Source organism: Mobula hypostoma, chromosome 2, assembly GCF_963921235.1.
Source record: "Mobula hypostoma chromosome 2, sMobHyp1.1, whole genome shotgun sequence".
Classification (NCBI taxonomy): Eukaryota; Metazoa; Chordata; class Chondrichthyes; order Myliobatiformes; family Myliobatidae; genus Mobula; species Mobula hypostoma.
Genome location: NC_086098.1, coordinates 31,799,547 through 31,817,871, shown reverse-complemented (window position 1 = coordinate 31,817,871; position 18,325 = coordinate 31,799,547). Strand labels below are relative to the sequence as shown.

Below are 18,325 nucleotides of genomic sequence, written 5' to 3'. Positions count from 1 at the left end.
AGGGGAGCTTATGCTTGGCATGTTCATCAGCCGAGCACCCACAAGTAATATAGTCTTATCGATCAAACAAATATGAGCAATATGACTGTACACGTTTGTCAAATTGGTAAACTAATATGGTGGTAGGTACAATAATGTTTTAGCAAAAATATTTTGGTCTGGCCAGGAGCATGATAACAGATCTGCACTCTTGCAGGGTAGAGATCAGTTGGTATCAATGTACAATATTACTGTCTCTATCCTGACAACTCAGTGCTAGTACTCGTGTTTGAAATATAAAATTAAAAATTTTAACTTTATATTTTTTTGTAGATAATAAAAGGTTGATAGCTAGTGCTTCCTCCCTTGAATATGTTGTTGTAACCTTGGAATGCTGTGTAATGGGATAAAGAATGTATTCTGCCAGCAAGCGCAACTCATGCAGAGTATTCATGCACTGTTATTCTTGAATTATGATGAAAAGTCTGTCATGCCTTTTCAAGCACATTTAGCAGGCACTGAGAATGACGCTAAAAATAATCAAACCAGTCACAATTTGAAAGGAATCTGTCTCCTGCAACTCCCTGGACTTCAATCATTGAAAGCTATTTTTTTGATCGCATTTTAATTGATTCAAGAGTGTAGGAGGACAGATTGGAATGTGACAGATGCTTTTCCCCAAGGGAGACGAGAATATTCTCCAGGCTGCAGAGTCTGCACATCTGATGTCAAGTGTTCTTTCTTGTCATGTTACAAGAGGTTTCTAGTTAATGTGATGGTGTAAAGTATTGCCTGAGTGACGAAAAGCATCTGCCAATCTTCAGTTTTGCTGCCCCAGCACTTTAAAGTTTGTTGCTAGTTGACATGGAAACTTTATATTTAATATAGTTTCCAGAAAGGACTGAAGCAATTAAGTTTCACCTTTATACAAATTAATTAGTTTGTTTGTATTTGCTAGGCCCTTGTTTATCCTTTATTTAATTTGTTACATTCTAATTCAATGTATCTGGATCACAGAACAACAGGGCTATGCTCCCAGTGAAACTCTGGGCAACAGGTTAGACAGAGCTCTGAGGCAGGACTTACATCAGTACTATTCTGTGTGGTGGTGATCATTCGAGGTCCTTTAATGAAGGGTCTGACGGCTTTAACATAAGGGACACGAAAAGCTAATAACTTATCAATGCAACTAATGAATTACAAAACTCACTTCCTCTGTCTTTGGGTAACTGTTATAAATCTGTTCAGAGAAAAGAGAGGATGTTTGCCATTATCTCTTTGTTAGGTAATGTTGAATTCCATTCACAATTGCTCAGCAAATGGAGTTGATGTGCATTGGGATGGAAGCAACATTCAGGCATGGGTTTAGTGGTATTCATTATTAGCTTTCTTGCAATTGAAATTCTTCTCTTCAAAATTTGTAATGGGAATTTAATTGTTTTTCCTATAGCTGTCATTACTCTAACTGGTCTATAGATCCACGGACATGTTCTATCAACCCTCTTAAATAAATACGTTATGTAAGCTCTCTGGCATTACACCTCCTTCTATTGGTATATTAAACATGTGTAGTCATCCCTCTGCTGACTCTAGCCTAATTCTTTTAAAATGCACAGATGTAATCCTTCCTGAGTGTGGTTTTATATTCTGAGTTTGATTATTTTATATACTATGACCTCTTTTCCCTGTTTTAAATGAACTCTTCTTGTCATCCAGTGTCATGACCCCATTCTATCTCACTGCAAAATATCAAAATAATTCAATATTTCTGCCATCTCTCGTTATAGTCTTTCCCTTAATGGCCCGTATCCCACCCCGACCTCTTTTTGTTGATTTGTTACATGTCCTTTGATAACTTTATGCTCCATTTCACAGACAGTATTCTCTCCAGTTATGCGTCCGTGTGCCAAAATAGCCCTGTGTCAATAAATATTCTACCCTTCGGTGTTAAAAGGATGTATTCTGTTGAACCTCTTAAGATTTCAGGACAACAGTAATTTAAATTGTGACCCATTGCAGGTTTCTTTTATTTGTGCAAAGTGAAAGCTTCATGAAGAATGTACGGAAATGAAAGAGTAATAGTTAATTGGGCCTAGAACACATCCAAGGCCCTTGAAGTCCATATTTTTTAGCAGTTTCTGGTCAGTCTATCTTTCCTTCCTTGATTAAGTATTCCATATTTTCTAGGATAATTTTCTGGATTAAAGAAAATCAGGGTGTGCTGTGTAGAATTAATTTGAGTACTTTCTCCATACTTAACACTGAGGTACTTAGAGATACTGCATGAAGTAGGCCCCTCTACCCCTTCAGTCTATGCCGCCCCAGCAACCGCTGACGAACCCGATTAACCCTAACTTCAGCATGGGATAGTTTACAATGTCCAATTAACCTAGCTGGCATATCTTTGGACTGTGGGAGGAAACCAGAGGACCCAGAGAAAACCCACACATTCCATGGGGAGGACATACAGCGATGTCTTACGGAGCGGCACCAGAGTTCAGAACTCCGAACTCTGGAGGGCCGAGCTGTAATAGCATCACACTAGCCACTACGCTACTGTGGAGCCCCTCTTCACGTAGTTTCATCGAGAGCTTCTGCTGGTAGCCTTTTGCGACGAACTTTCCAACCAGGAATGGCCTTCTGTTCCACAAACTCAAGAAAATCTGCAGATGCTGGAAATGCAAAGGAACACACACAAGATGCTAGACGAACTCAGCTGGCCAGGTAGCATCTGTGGAATGGTGGAATATGGAATATTCCAAAGAAGAAAATATGGAATACCTAACCAAAGAAGGTCCTGATGAACGGCCTCAGCCTAAAATGTGGACTGTTTACCCTTTTCCACAGATGCTGCCTGGCCTGCTGAGTTCCTCTAGCATTTTGTGTGTGTTACCATCTGTTGCTCAGAGGGGAGATCAAGCTTTGTTGATTTCTCCAGTTAGGGGTACCTCAATGATTTGGCCCTGCCTGCAGAGAATCCTCCATTGTGCTGGAATGAAACAGTTCAAACTACTTTTATTTCTTTTCCAAACGTTGAAAAGGGCTCAAGCCCTTTAAATTTTAATATGCTTTATTCCTCTTTCAACTTATTCTTCAACTTACGCACATTGTGAATATGAATAAACAAATGTAAAGGGCTTACATGATACAGCTTCTGTTGAATTTTAACAATTTCTGCACATCTGGTAATAAGTAATTAACTGTAGGCAAAAATTGACTTTCTTTGTTTCTCTGTGAGTGTGATGGGAACAGGAATAAACATCTCATGTGGATGCAGTAACAGAAGAAGGAATGAGGTTACCCCGTTAAGGAAGCAAATGAAGGAAATGACATGTAAGCAAATGGAGAGTGAGGGTGGCATGTGGCAGTTTTCCCTGTTGAGAAATGGACATCAAAATGAAGAAACGTATGAACCTTGAATATTTAGGATTCTCTTTAAAGCAGGGGTTCTCAACTTGGGGTCCTCAGACATTTTGATTAATGGTAGGGGTCCATGGCATAAAAAAGAAGATTGGGAACCCTTGCTTTAAAGTAACATTTGATACTGTGATCCAGTGACAGGATTATATTTGTGCCCTCTTGCAATCCAAGGTTGGGACAATACTTTACAGTTTAAAAATATCAATAAAGTTAAGCTTAGATTCAGATTTCCACTGGCATAATACTGAAGGTGTTGAATCTGAACATAAAATTCAGTTTAAGGGCTTCATCCTGTTGTTATAGCCTGACCTATGCCCTCCCAAGCATTTGCATAGCCTATATTTCTTTGACTTGCACACATACTTCAACACAAACATTAGCTAAATAAACACTGGCATTCAGTAAACAGTGTGAATGACAACCCTTACTGCTGATCTCCAATACATGACGGGCACACGAGGGAAAATAGGCTTGGCTGTTTTTTTTAATTATGCAAACTGTGTGGGCCTATATAATGAGTTAAAAATTTGAAATTTGTGGAATTCTGCTACCCAAATGTGGTGGAGCTGAAGAAGCATGAAAGCACACACACTCTGCGATTTAGGAACAGCTTCTTCCCCTCTGCCATCCGATTTCTAAACGGACGTTGAAACCATGAACACTACTTCATTCCTTTCTTTTAAATTCATGTTTTTGCACTAGTTATCTTAATTTAACTACTTGATATACATATACAAACATACTTACTGTAATTTAGTTTTTTTTCCTATAGATATCATGTATTGCATTGTACTGCTGCTGCAAAATTAACAAATTCACAACGTAGGCCGTTGACATTAAATCTGATTCTGATTCACGTGTGTCCATTGCTAAACACAGAGACTTCCCATTGATTGGCAGGAACATGGCCTTTTTTAATGGTTTCAGCTGACAGCTATATTTTCGAGAGAGTTTCAGTGACAGGCGTCTCAATTGGCCCCTCAGCAGAGGAAACATGCACACAAGTTTCTGCATGTGAACTGATCCTTGGATCTAATTGAATTCCTGTAATATAATTTTCTGGCAACAATTGGTTTTTCTGGTAAGGGACTATAATGTTTCCAGAAAGCCCCAGTAGAAGTCTTGGGCAATGGATTGGTCAAAGTTCTATTTACAGGAGCCAAAAAGGTATAATTCCTATAGTAACTTTGATGCAGGATGGAAATATAAAGTGATGCCCATTCCCTGCCCTTAACAACTGGAAAAGGACATTTCTAAAATTCCATTTGATATCCCAGTGGAATTGTTCCATGAATTTTTAAAATCACTGTTCTAGAAAAATATGGATATCTCACTTAATCAAAGGCACATGTTTTGGGTCTAAATATCCAGAAATAAATTCTTGTAGAAACATAGAAACATAGAAAACCTACAGCACAATACAGGCCCTTTGGCCCACAAAGCAGTGCCGAACATATCCTTACCTGAGAAATTACCTGTGGTTGCTCATAACCCTCTATTTTTCTGAGTTCCATATACCTGTCCAGGAGTCTCTCAAAAGATGCACTACACCTCTATCAGGTCACCTCTCATCCTCCGTCGCTTCAGGGAAAAAAAGGCCGCGTTCACTCAACCTATTCTCATAAGGCAGGCTCGCCAATCCAGGCAACATCCTTGCAAATCTCCTCTGCACCCTTTCTATGGTTTCTACATCCTTCCTGTAGTGAGGCGACCAGAACTGAGCACAGTACTCCAAGTGGGGTCTGACCAGGGTCCTATATAGCTGCAACATTACCTCTTAGTTCTTAAACTCAATCCCACGATTGATGAAGGCCAATGCACTGTATGCTTTCTTAACCACAGAGTCAACCTGCGCAGCAGCTTTGAGTGTCCTATGGACTCGGACCCCAAGATCCTTTTGATCCTCCACACCGCCAAGAGTCTTGCCATTAATACTATATTCTGTCATCATGTTTGACTTACAGAGTAAACAGTCGACATTCTGGGCCAAGACCCTTCACCATAGAGTCATAGAGTCCATTCTCATGTACGGATGCGAGACGTGGACATTCACCAAGACTATGCGAAAATCTCTAGATGCTTGCTATACATTAATGCTCCGGATGGCTCTTGATGTGAGTTGGCAACAGCACATGACGAATGTCGAGCTCTATGACGACCTACCGAAGCTCACCACTAAAATCGAGGCGAGAAGACTGCAACTAGCAGGGCAGTGTCTACGCCATCCCGAGCTACCTGTCAGCCTAGTCATCATATGGGAGCCCAAGCATGGGAGGATGAACCCTGGGTGCCCTCCCAAGACTATGGTCAACACGCTCCTAGAAGACAGCGGCGTGGCTAATGTAGATGAACTGAACACACTGATGAGGGAGAGGGAGAAGTGGAGAGTCCGTCATCGTGCCCGACGCCAGCCCCCTAGGCCTGAGTTGACGTAGTAGTTGTAGTACCCTTCACCAGTCCTGATGAAAGGTCTCAGCCCGAAACGTCGACAGTGTGCTGTTTTCCATAGATGCTGACTGGCCTGCTGAGTTCCTCCAGCATTTTGTGTGTGTTAATTCTGTCTGGAATTCAGTGATCCTATTTTGTCATTCAGCCAGAAAAATCAAAGTGGTACAACTCTGAACAACACTCAGTAAAGTGATGATTGATACTGAGATACATTTTAATAAATGATACAAAATGAGGAAAATAAAGGCAATATTAGTATTATATCACTCTTGTATTGTTGTTTTCTGTTAGTAGATGACATTAGGAAAGATTCCAAAAATGAAAATGTTTGCAAGTTTTGTCTTCAAAATTAATATATGCAGTAGCTTTTGCTCAATGTACCGAGTTTCTGTACTGTTAGGTGATGTAAGTGTTGTGATGTATAATGTACAAGATTATCAGAATGCAAATTAATCAATTAACCTGTATTGTTCTATTAATTTTGCAAAGTAAGCAGTAATTCTATCTTCCTTTGGATGAATGTACTGCTCTATGGGGGCCCTTGTTTCAATCTATACGGTACAGTTTGTTAATCTATCTATGAATGGCCTATTTAATAATATCCTAGTTGATGATTGGGTAGTGGTGTGGAGATATGTCTCTACCAAAGGTGCGAGGCGCTCCTTCCCTCTGCTAGCCTTCAGGTCACCGTTGGGCAAGATGTAGCACCTGCTTAGCCCCTGATCAGAGTCACGTGAATCCATGGGTGCAGATGATGAATATCACAAGTCCTAGTTATGCTGTCACTGATGCCAAGCAGACTGTCTCTGGAGAGAATTGATAATCACAAGTCCTAGTTATGCTGTCACTGATGCCAAGCAGACTGTCTCTGGAGAGAATTGATAATGGCTGGGGTCACTTGTAACAACACAGCACAGAAGAAGGTACTGGCAAACCACTTCTGTAGAAAAATTTGCCATGAGCAATCATGGTCAAAAACCATGATTGCCTATGTGATACAACACAGCATATGATGATAGTTGATGATATGCTTTACAAAACTAACCACTTTTTTCTTCTTCATGTGCCTTGCATGTTACACGCTTGGACGATCATGGCTCTCCACATTGAATGATCCCTTGCAGCGTCAATGATATCTCGCACACTTAGATCTGTTAGTTCTTTCAGTGTCCATATATTTTCTTCTTTTCCTTCCTCTTCCGCATTTCCCAGGCATACGGCCTTGTAATGTAAGGCATTCTATTTCTCCCTTTCTGATGACATGGCCCAGGAATTTAAGTTTCCTCTCATTTAATGTTCTCATTAAAGATCTTTTTGTATGGGCACGTTGGAGTACTGTCTTATTAGTTACCCTATCTCTATATGATATTTTCAGCATTCTTCTAAGAAACCACATTTCTGTTGCTTCTAAGTTTCTTTGAGAGTGCTGGTGTTATAGTCCATGTTTCAGAAGCATACAGCAAGATTCACCAGATGTAACATTTTAGTAGCCTAAGCCTTGTTGTCATAGAAATGTGTCTGTTGGTAAAAATGGGTTTCATTTTCTGGAAGTTGGTTTTGGCAATGGTAATTCTTCTTTTTATTTCTACTTTCCTTCTAGTATCTTGTGATATAAAGCTACCAAGATAATGAAAGCTGGTCTTTTGTTCAATCTCTTGGTTACCGATATACAATTGGCAATTGGGAGTATCCTGTTGTTTTGATATTTGTTTTTTTTACAGTTGACGGTTAGACCAAAATCTGCACTTGTTTGTACTACTTTGTTGAGGAGGATTTGTAGGTCTTATGCAGCACTTGCTATTAGGGTGGTATTGTCTGCATATCTTATATTGTTGATGTTAACACCTCCAATTTTTATCCCATCTAGGTCTTCTATTTCTCTGAGAATCATTTCACTGTAGATACTAAACAATTCTGGTGAGGCAACGCATCCCTGTCTAACTCTTCTTTGAATTTTAGTCCAACTGCTTATATTATCATCAATTTTTACCGCCGTCGTTTGGTTCCAATATAAATTTTGAAGCAGTTGTTGGTCCCTTCTGTCAATGTTTAGTTTAGCGAGAATTTGAAATAATTTTTCATGTGGCACTTTGTCGAATGCTTTAGTGAAATCAATAAAACATAAAAAGACATCATTTTGATATTCAATTGCCCTTTCTGAAGGCATTCGTAGTTTGAAAGTTGCGTTCCTAGTTCCTCTATCCTCAATAAGCCCATGTTGTAGTTTCTGGCATTAACTTGTTTTTAATTCGACTCAGAACAATTCTCAACAAAATCTTTATTATGTGACTCATAAGACTGATTATTCTATAATTTTCGCAGTCAATAGTTCCAGGAATTTTTGGCATAGTTATAAATACTGATTTCAAGAGATCGTCAGGCAATACACCAGACTCATATATGCCATTAAACAGTTCAAAAAGAATACCTATGCCCAGATCTTCTTGGGCTTGCATCATTTCCACTGAAATTTCATCAGCTCCAGTGGCTTTACAATGTTTCATGCTTTTCATTGCTTTAGTTATTTCTTCTTCGGTAATAGGTGGGCCAGAATTAGGGTGTTTAATATCTGGGGGTTCCCTTCTATTCTTAAACAGCTGCTCTATATACTGAATCCACCTCTCATATACTTTATCTGGATCTGTTAGTATGGATCCCTCTGCTGATCTTATGCATCCTGTAGAGGAAGTTTTCATAATTCCAGTAATTTCCTTAATTTTCTTGTGCATTTCTTTGCTATTGTTAATATGGCCTTCTACTTCATTGCATTTTTGATTCTGCCATTCTTCCTTTGTAATATTTCACAATTGTCTGGTCTGTCACTAATCTTCTTTGTTCTATCAGATCTAGAATTTCTTGGCTTACCCACCCTTTGTTGGTGTGTTGGATTGTTTGTACTGGGATTCTCTCCTCTGCTGATTGCTGTATAGCATATTTAGATCTGTCCCAAATAGGTGTCGTTACGTTTTCGTTGAGGTGTTCTTCTACAGCTGTCTTGAATTGTTGCTTAAGTATGCTATCATTTTTAAGTTCTCCCAACATATACTTCTTTCCAAGTTTCAGTTTCTTTAATTTTGTTTTGATGGTAGCTATTACTGGATGGTGATCTGAACCACAGTTTGCTCCTGGGTAGGCTTTAGAATTTGTGATATTATTTCTAAAGCGTTCATTGGTGGTAATGAAATCTACTTGATTCCTTGTTCTATCTCTAGGGCTAATCCAAGTACACAATCTACATGGATGGTTTTTATACCAAGATTTGGTGATCACCTGGTTGTTTCTGACACACCAATCAGTAAACCTCTCTCCGTTTTAATTTTTCTCCCCAATCCAAAGGGTCCTATTATGTTATCAACCCTTTCCTGTTCAACTTTGGCGTTAAAATCTCCCAGGACTAGTTTTTTATCCTGAGATTTACATTGCTCATAAGCACTGCCGAGATCTTCATAAAACTTGTGGATATCCTCTTCGTCTGCATCATTTGTTGGTACATAGACTTGGATTATGCTAATGTTAAAAGGGTTACCCCTTAATTTAACTAAAAGCAGCTGATCGGATATTGCCCAATATCCCATAAGACATTTTGATACTTGTTTGTTTAAAATAATTCCAACTCTATACATATGCTGTTGACCTCCGGAATACATTATCAGAGAACTATTCTTAGAGAATTTGCCACTGTTGGTCCATCTAATTTCTGACAGGCCTAAAATATTGACTTCCAACCTTTTCATTTCATTTAATGTGTTGTCCAACTTTCCTTTCTGGTAAAGTGTACGGGTGTTCCACGTTGCTACCCTTGGCCCTTTCCTTATTGCTTACAGTCTCTGAATGACGATCTGCTGTCACCTGTGGCACATGACTACCCCTACTGAGCGAGGTGTTGTTCTGTTGATTAGACTCTACCCCATTCACGCTGTTGTCTGGTTTCCTTCTTTTGTTTCTTTCCATGATTGACTAGGCAGAAATTTCAACAGTGGTTTGCCGTTGCCTTCTGTTGCCGCAGTGCTCATCTAACTAGAGCATTTGATCTCTAGTGGTGTTCCCAATTGGGAATCATACACTAGACGTCACCCAGCCTTTGCTGTTGTTGTACACTTTGTAGCTGTTTAAAAATGAAAGTTGTAAGAATGGATGGGAGGGGTATGGAGAGCTATGGTCCGGATGTGGGTCGGTGGGACTGGGCAGAATAAAAGTTTGGCATGGACTAGATGGGCCAAAGAGCCTGTTTTTGTGCTATAGTGCTCTCTGATGCTAATGATAGAAGGGTAAATTGAATGGGGGGAAAAAGCCAATATGTTAGCTGCAATCAATAGTCCTAATTCAAATATAGAAGGGAATGGAACACTCAACCAAATAGATGCAAAATTAATTGCAAAGCTGACATAATACTGCTGATAGGAAATGATAATATATAGTTGAGTGTAGTTTGGATATTGTATTCAATCTCTTTCTCCTACCATTGCATTTGCAATCTCAGTCATCTCATTGGGCAGTTTGCTGCAGAAGAGGGGAGGCTATTTGAGGGAAAATTCTAATGAGTTTCTTGGCAATGTCGCTAAATTACTGATGCGTTTCTGGTTTCTGAGGAACAAAAAGCCACTCCCAGTAGAAGAGGCTGGTGTAAGAAGCTACCAGCAGAAAGGTAACTATTCAGCATTGTTGATTACATACCAGAACTGTTTGCTTAATTGGTCTATTTTGGACTCGGGGATGATTTATTGCCTGTGGGTGCTGGGGCCAGGGAGTAAAAAGGAAATTCATTAATATGTTCTGTTCAATGTTTGGGAATAAAGTATTCTTTGTGGGTTTTTTTTGGAGTTTGCTTAATAAACATTGGGCAAAATGGTGTGATAAATTTCTATCAGCCTCTTGAAGTTTAGGAGTATTTTCTGAGTTCAGAATTGAATGGAATCTTGGTAGCCCCCCTTCACTCCCAAACTTGCCAATTGTATTTATCTAATAGTCCTGTCATCTGTGAATTATATTTATTAGTTTAACTGCAGTTATTTTGAGCTCAATGAGAACCACCTGGGTATTCTTTCCTGTTCAGACTATGCCGGGAAACAGAAGCCCAATTAAAACTGAATACTTTATTTCGTAAATCTGGAAGATATTTAAGAGGATATGGCTGACCTTGAATATTTCCGTGCCTTTCTTTCCCTCACTGGCTGCATTTCCTTCTCCGTAAAAAGACATTTCTCATTTCCAAAAGATAGTGAGGGTTACTTATTTGACCAAAAAATGGGAAGCCTGTTGTGCAACAATTGAGTTTTCTTTTGATAGTTATGTTGTTAGGCCAACTGCACAAACACTTGGTGCATAATTTTATCAGTTAAATGGTGTGTATTTGATAATTTTCTTTAACTCTTGGGAGGGTTGGCATTTATGGGAAAATTTCAAGATCACTGAAAGAAAAGAGACAAAGTTAGCAAAGTGCTAATAAAGTAAATCTAAGTATTATAATAGTGAAGCTTCTCAGCAATCAGAAACACATGAATTATTACAATAACTAAGTAATTTACATGGAAGTAAAAGGAATAAAATTAAGAATTGTAATTAAATGCATTTTTTAACTATTTTGATTCCCTGCACCTCTTTTATGTTCGTAATTTTATTTCAATGCCACAGAATCTTCCATTTGTGGCTTTTTTCATTGAAGTTCAGTGACTTTAACTGGGCTGCAATCACTTAGTTGACAGATTATCCAACATTCCTGGTGTAAACTCAAGTGGAATATTGGTGCCTTGAGGCACTGTTTCTACTGAAGTAATAATTAAAGGATTTATATTCACAATGTTGTTGACAATGTCAGGCATTGACTTGTGAATAAGTGGAAGATTTCTTAAAACCACACTATTAATCTTAAAGAAAGAAGTCCACTTGTTGGTCATTGATATCTATATTTTGCCAGGGGCAAATACTAGTATTCATTATTGTTTAATATGAGTTTCAGTGACTCCATAACAAACATTAAGATTCAAGGCATGATCTTTCTAATGTTTGACTGACTTTCATCCCGTCAAAATGTGACGATGCTAAATTCAATTATTAACAAGGCGAAGTTAGACTGGTGTTCATTTGTGTACTTTGTAGTTAAACTGAAGAAAATAAGGAGTAGGAGTAGGCTATTTGGTCCCTCAACCTGCTTTACCATTCAATATGATCATAGCTGATGTACACTGGCCTCATCTGCTCTTCGAGCCCCCCATCTGTGGTGGTGAAGCTATTGTTAGGAATAGGATTTACTGATATTTGGGAAAGCATGGCCTGATAAGGAACAAGCATTACAATCATTACAACGTGATTAGGTAGGTCATGCAGCTCAAACCGAATTGAGATTTTTGAGGAGGTATAAAGATGATTGAGATTAGGGCAGTGTATGTTGTCCACATGGATTCTAGTAAGGCAATTTACAAGGTCTCTCCTGGTAGGCAGACCCAGAAGAAAAAGTTGCAATGGTGTCTTGGTAGTTTGGATTCACAATTTGGATCATAGAAGGTGGAAGGCATTGGTGAAATGATGCTATTCTGACTGGAGATCGGTGACAGTGGTGTTCCTCAGGGATTAGTGTTGCGACCTCTGCTATTTGTGATATGGGAAGGTTAACCAGTCTGCAGAAAACACAAAAATGAGTGAAGTTGTAGAGTGTGAAAATGTTGTCAAAGGATACAGTAGATATAGATCAGTTGAAGACAGTGAAGGAGAAATGGCAGATGGAGTTTAATTCTGGCAAGTGTGAAGTGTTTCTCTTTGGGGGTCAATTGTAAGAGGAAAGTTCATGGTAACATTGGTGTACAGATAGATTTTGGGGTGCAAGTGTAAAGCTCATGAAAGTGTCAACACAACTAGAAGGGATGATAAGAAGGTATATTCCATGATTCCATGCTTGCCTTCATTAGTTGGGACAAGAGTCCTGATGTCATGCTGTGGTGGTATAAAGCTTTGGTTAGGCCACATTTAGAATATTTTGTGCAGTTCTGTTGCTGCATTACAGAAGACTTTGGAAAGGGTGTAGAAAAGGTTCACCCACAAGTACAAATTGAACAAACTTAGTTTGCTTACTCCGGAATAACAGAGGCTTAAGTTTGTATGTTTTTAAATGTTTTTATGGACTAAAGATTTGTTTTCTTATGTGACTAAATTCTTTGTTTTTTTCCCTCATTATTTTGAATGCTCGTGTATGCTTCTGTGCCTTAGCTCCAAAGGAACACTGTCTCATTCGGCTGTATCCAAGTATAGTTTGGTTTGATTGACAATTAAACTTGATTTGATTTGATTTGAAAATTATGAGAGGCATAGATACAATAGCAAGAGACTATTTCTCAGGGTGGAAGTGTTAAATACAAAAGGGCACAGCTTTAAGACAAGAATGGGAATGATTAAAGGACCCATGCGGTTTGAGGTTTTTCTTTTACAAAGTGTGATAGGTGCTTGGAGCGTGCTGTCAGAGGTGGTGAAGGAACATGGAGAGAATGGAAGATATGGACCATTTGCAGGCAGATAGTTTAGTTTAATTTGCCACCATGGTCAGCTCATATATCACGGGCTGAAGGGCCTGTTCCTTTGCTGTAATTTTCTTTGATTCCTGAGCTTATATTGGACTTTGTTGTATCGGTGCAGGAGGCCACAGACAGGGGGTCAGAAAGAAGGAGTGTGATAGTGAATTTAAATGGAAGGAAATTGAATGCTCAGGATCAAGATCAAACACCTGCAAAATGGATATAAACAAAATCTGTGTTTTGTTTCTCTAATATAGAGGTAGTCACATTGTGAACTCTGAATGTAATAGAGTCATAAAGACGTACAGCATAGAAACAAGCCCTTCAGCCCATCCAGTCTGTGCTAAGCGATTTAAACTGCCTACTCCCATTGCCCTGCACCGGGACCATGGCCCTCCATTTCCCTACCATCCATGTACCTATGCAAACTTCTCTTAAAATTTGAAATTAAGCGTGTATGCACCAGTTGCATTGGCAGCTCGTTCCACACTCTCATGGCATCTGAGTGAAGAAGTTTCCTCTCGTGATCCCCTGAAACATTTAATCTTTTCACCCTTAACCCATGACCTCTGGTTGTAGTCCCAACCAACCTCAATGGAAAATGCCTGCTTGCATTTACACTAGCTATAGCTGTCATAATTTTGTATAGCTCTATCTAATCTCCCCTCAATCTTCTACATTCCAAGGAATAAAATCTTATTATTCCCATTCAATCCTTCCTTATAACTGAGGTCCTCCAGACCTGGCAACATCCTTGTAAATGTTCTCTGTACTCCTTTTTCACATCTTTCCTGTAGGTAGGTGACCAAAACTGCAAACAATGCCCCAAGTTAGGTGTCACCAGCGTCTTATACAACTTGTTAGTGCTATTGGGGAGGCTTTAAACTAGATTTGCAGGGGGATGGGAACCAGAGTGCCAGAGCTGACAGTGTGGCTGGGGTGAAAATAAATGATGTTGAAAGTTTAAGCAAATCCGCTGATAGAAAGGTTGTGAGTGGTGGTAAAAATCTTCTGAGGTGTATATATTTCAACGCTAGGAGTATTGCGGGGAAGGCGGATGAGTTGAGGGCGTGGATTGACACGTGGGATTATGATGTTGTAGCAATTAGTGAAACTTGGGTACAGGAGGGGCAGGACTGGCAGCTTGATATTCCAGGGTTCCGATGTTTCAGATGTGATCGAGGCAGAGGAATGAAAGGTGGGGGAGTAGCATTGCTTGTTAGGGAAAATATTACAGCAGTGCTCAGGCAGGACAGATTAGAGGGCTTGTCTACTGAGTCCTTATGGGTGGATCTGAGAAACAGGAAAGGTATGGCCACATTAGTGGGATTGTATTACAGACCACCCAATAGTCAACGAGACTTGGAAGAGCAAATCTGCAGAGAGACAGCAGGCAACTGCAGGAAACATAAAGTTGTGGTGGTAGGGGATTTTAATTTTCCATACATTGATTGGGACTCCCATACTGTTAGGGGTCTAGATGGTTTAAAGTTTGTAAAATGTGTTCAGGAAAGTTTTCTAAATCAATATATAGAGGGACCAACTAGAGGGGATGCAATATTGGATCTCCTGTTAGGAAACGAATTAGGGCAAGTGACAGAAGTCTGTGTAGGGGAGCACTTTGGTTCCAGTGATCATAACACCATTAGTTTCAATTTGATCATGGACAAGGATAGATCTGGTCCTAGGGTTGAGGTTTTGAACTGGAAGAAGGCCAAATGTGAAGAAATGAGAAAGGATCTAAAAAGCGTGGATTGGGACAGGTTGTTCTCTGGCAAAGATGTGATTGGTAGGTGGGAAGCCTTCAAAGGGGAAATTTTGAGAGTGCAGAGTTTGTATGTTCCTGTCAGGATTAAAGGCAAATTGAATAGGAATAAGGAACCTTGGTTCTCAAGGGATATTGCAACTCTGATAAAGAAGAAGAGGGAGTTGTATGAAATGTATAGGAAACAGGGGGTAAATCAGGTGCTTGAGGAGTATAAGAAGTGCAAGAAAATACTTAAGAAAGAAATCAGGAGGGCTAAAAGAAGACATGAGGTTGCCTTGGCAGTCAAAGTGAAGGATATCCAAAGAGCTTTTACAAGTATATTAAGAGCAAAAGGATTGTAAGGGATAAAATTGGTCCTCTTGAAGATCAGAGTGGTTGGCTTTGTGCGGAACCAAAGGAAATAGGGGAGATCTTAAATAGGTTTTTTGCGTCTGTATTTACTAAGGAAGCTGGCATGAAATCTATGGAATTGAGGGAATCAAGTAGTGAGACCATGGAAACTGTACAGATTGAAAAGGAGGAAGTGCTTGCTGTCTTGAGGAAAATTAAGTGGATAAATCCCTGGGACCTGACAGGGTGTTCGCTCGGACCTTGAAGGAGACTAGTGTTGAAATTGCGGGGGCCCTGGCAGAAATATTTAAAATGTCGCTGTCTACGGGTGAAGTGCCGGAGGATTGGAGAGTGGCTCATGTTGTTCCGTTGTTTAAAAAAGGATCGAAAAGTAATCCGGGAAATTATAGGCCGGTGAGTTTAACGTCAGTAGTAGGTAAGTTATTGGAGGGAGTACTAAGAGACAGAATCTACAAGCATTTGGATAGACAGGGGCTTATTAGGGAGAGTCAACATGGCTTTGTGCGTGGTAGGTCATGTTTGACCAATCTGTTGGAGTTTTTCGAGGAGGTTACCAGGAAAGTGGATGAAGGGAAGGCAGTGGATATTGTCTACATGGACTTCAGTAAAGCCTTTGACAAGGTCCCGCATGGGAGGTTAGTTAGGAAAATTCAGTCGCTAGGTATACATGGAGAGGTGGTAAATTGGATTAGACATTGGCTCGATGGAAGAAGCCAGAGAGTGGTGGTAGAGAATTGCTTCTCTGAGTGGAGGCCTGTGACTAGTGGTGTGCCACAGGGATCAGTGCTGGGTCCATTGTTATTTGTCATCTATATCAATGATCTGGATGATAATGTGGTAAATTGTATCAGCAAATTTGCTGATGATGCAAAGATTGGAGGTGTAGTAGACAGTGAGGAAGGTTTTCAGAGCCTGCAGAGGGATTTGGACCAGCTGGAAAAATGGGCTGAAAAATGGCAGATGGAGTTTAATACTGACAAGTGTGAGGTATTGCACGTTGGAAGGACAAACCAATGTAGAACATACAGGGTTAATGGTAAGGCACTGAGGAGTGCAGTGGAACAGAGGGATCTGGGAATACAGATACAAAATTCCCTAAAAGTGTCATCACAGGTAGATAGGGTCGTAAGGAGAGCTTTTGGTACATTGGTCTTTATTAATCAAAGTATTGAGTATAAGAGCTGGAATGTTATGATGAGGTTGTATAAGGCATTGGTGAGGCCGAATCTGGAGTATTGTGTTCAGTTTTGGTCACCAAATTACAGGAAGGATATAAATAAGGTTGAAAGAGTGCAGAGAAGGTTTACAAGGATGTTGCCGGGACTTGAGAAACTCAGTTACAGAGAAAGGTTGAATAGGTTAGGACTTTATTCCCTGGAGCGTAGAAGAATGAGGGGAGATTTGATAGAGGTATATAAAATTATGATGGGTATAGATAGAGTGAATGCAAGCAGGCTTTTTCCACTGAGGCAAGGGGAGAAAAAAACCAGAGGACATGGGTTAAGGGTGACGGGGGAAAAGTTTAAAGGGAACATTAGGGGGAGGCTTCTTCACACAGAGAGTGGTGGGAGTATGGAATGAGCTGCCAGATGAGGTGGTAAATGCGGATTCTTTTTTAACATTTAAGAATAAATTGGACAGATACATGGATGGGAGGTGTATGGAGGGATATGGTCCGTGTGCAGGTCAGTGGGACTAGGCAGAAAATAGTTCGACACAGCCAAGAAGGGCCAAAGGGCCTGTTTCTGTGCTGTAGTTTCTATGGTTCTATGGTTCTATGGTTCAACATTACGTCCCATCTCCTGTACTCAATACTTTGACTGATGAAGGCCAATGTGCCCAAAGCTCTCTTTACGACCCTATATGACCTTTGATGCAACCTCAATGACTTATGGGATTCTCAGATCCCTTTGTTCTACAGCACTCCTCAGTGCCCTATCATTCACTGTGTAAGACCTATACTGGCTGGTGCTACCAAAGTGGAAAACCTCGCACTTGTCTGCATTGAATAAAGTGCGAGTAAATCACTCTCTTACCTGGAAAGACAGAGTCTATGAATGTTGGGAAGGGAAGAGTTGAAAGGTTAGGTATTGCACCTCCTGTGGTAATGTTGGAAAGTGCCATACAACAAGTGGCAGTAGATGGAGATGGAAGAGCTGATTAATAAGTTGTTAAAGGAACAATTTCTTAGAAATGCTGAAAGGTGGGAGGGTGTTGCTCAGGTTTATGTTGGACTTCATTACAACAATGTATCAGGCCAGTGATGAGGAGCTCAGAGTGGAGAACTAATTTCAGAGTTTGCCTTTGATCCTTTATAAAGTTGTTGCTTCAAAAGATGGCTTCAGATATACTGGTGACCATGGAAACAACACAAATAAAACACAACACCAAGTATTATTACAAATGTTAATGCATTTCTTCTCAGGGCATCAAAGACTGCGCAAGTTACCCAGAGAAAAGCTATACAATAATTATCTTTGCGTGAAAAGGTGTAGGCACAGATAATTAAGCTTTCTTTAAGCACAAGTTGTAAATGGGAGTTACTTTTTATTGATAAAAGAATTCAGTGTTTTTTGTTAGTTAATACAGCAAGGATTTTAAGAAGTACAAACAATATTGACCACACAGAATTATTTTCCATAAACCAGCCTTGTTTTAAGTCTTCAGGCTGTTTCAATTAAGCTTGAGACAGAAGAAGTGTAAGAATTTTTTTTTCTGAACAGGTTTAGAAATTTGAGTGTTGCAGTAACAAATCAGATGTTTTGCTTTATTCTAGGAGTCGGTTTATCACATCTGTCTATGTCTGGCAAGGGAAAAAGTGTAGTATGTCTTTGAAAGCACTAATTGAAGCATATAG

The 18,325-nt window shown here is 39.7% G+C and overlaps 1 protein-coding gene across 7 annotated transcripts in view; it reads left to right on the top strand.

The window, feature by feature from the left end:
- The window catches only part of LOC134338816 (protein eva-1 homolog A-like), a 301,553-nt gene that overhangs the window by 239,569 nt on the left and 43,659 nt on the right, over nt 1-18,325 (top strand). The gene's annotated exons all lie outside the window — the stretch shown is intronic.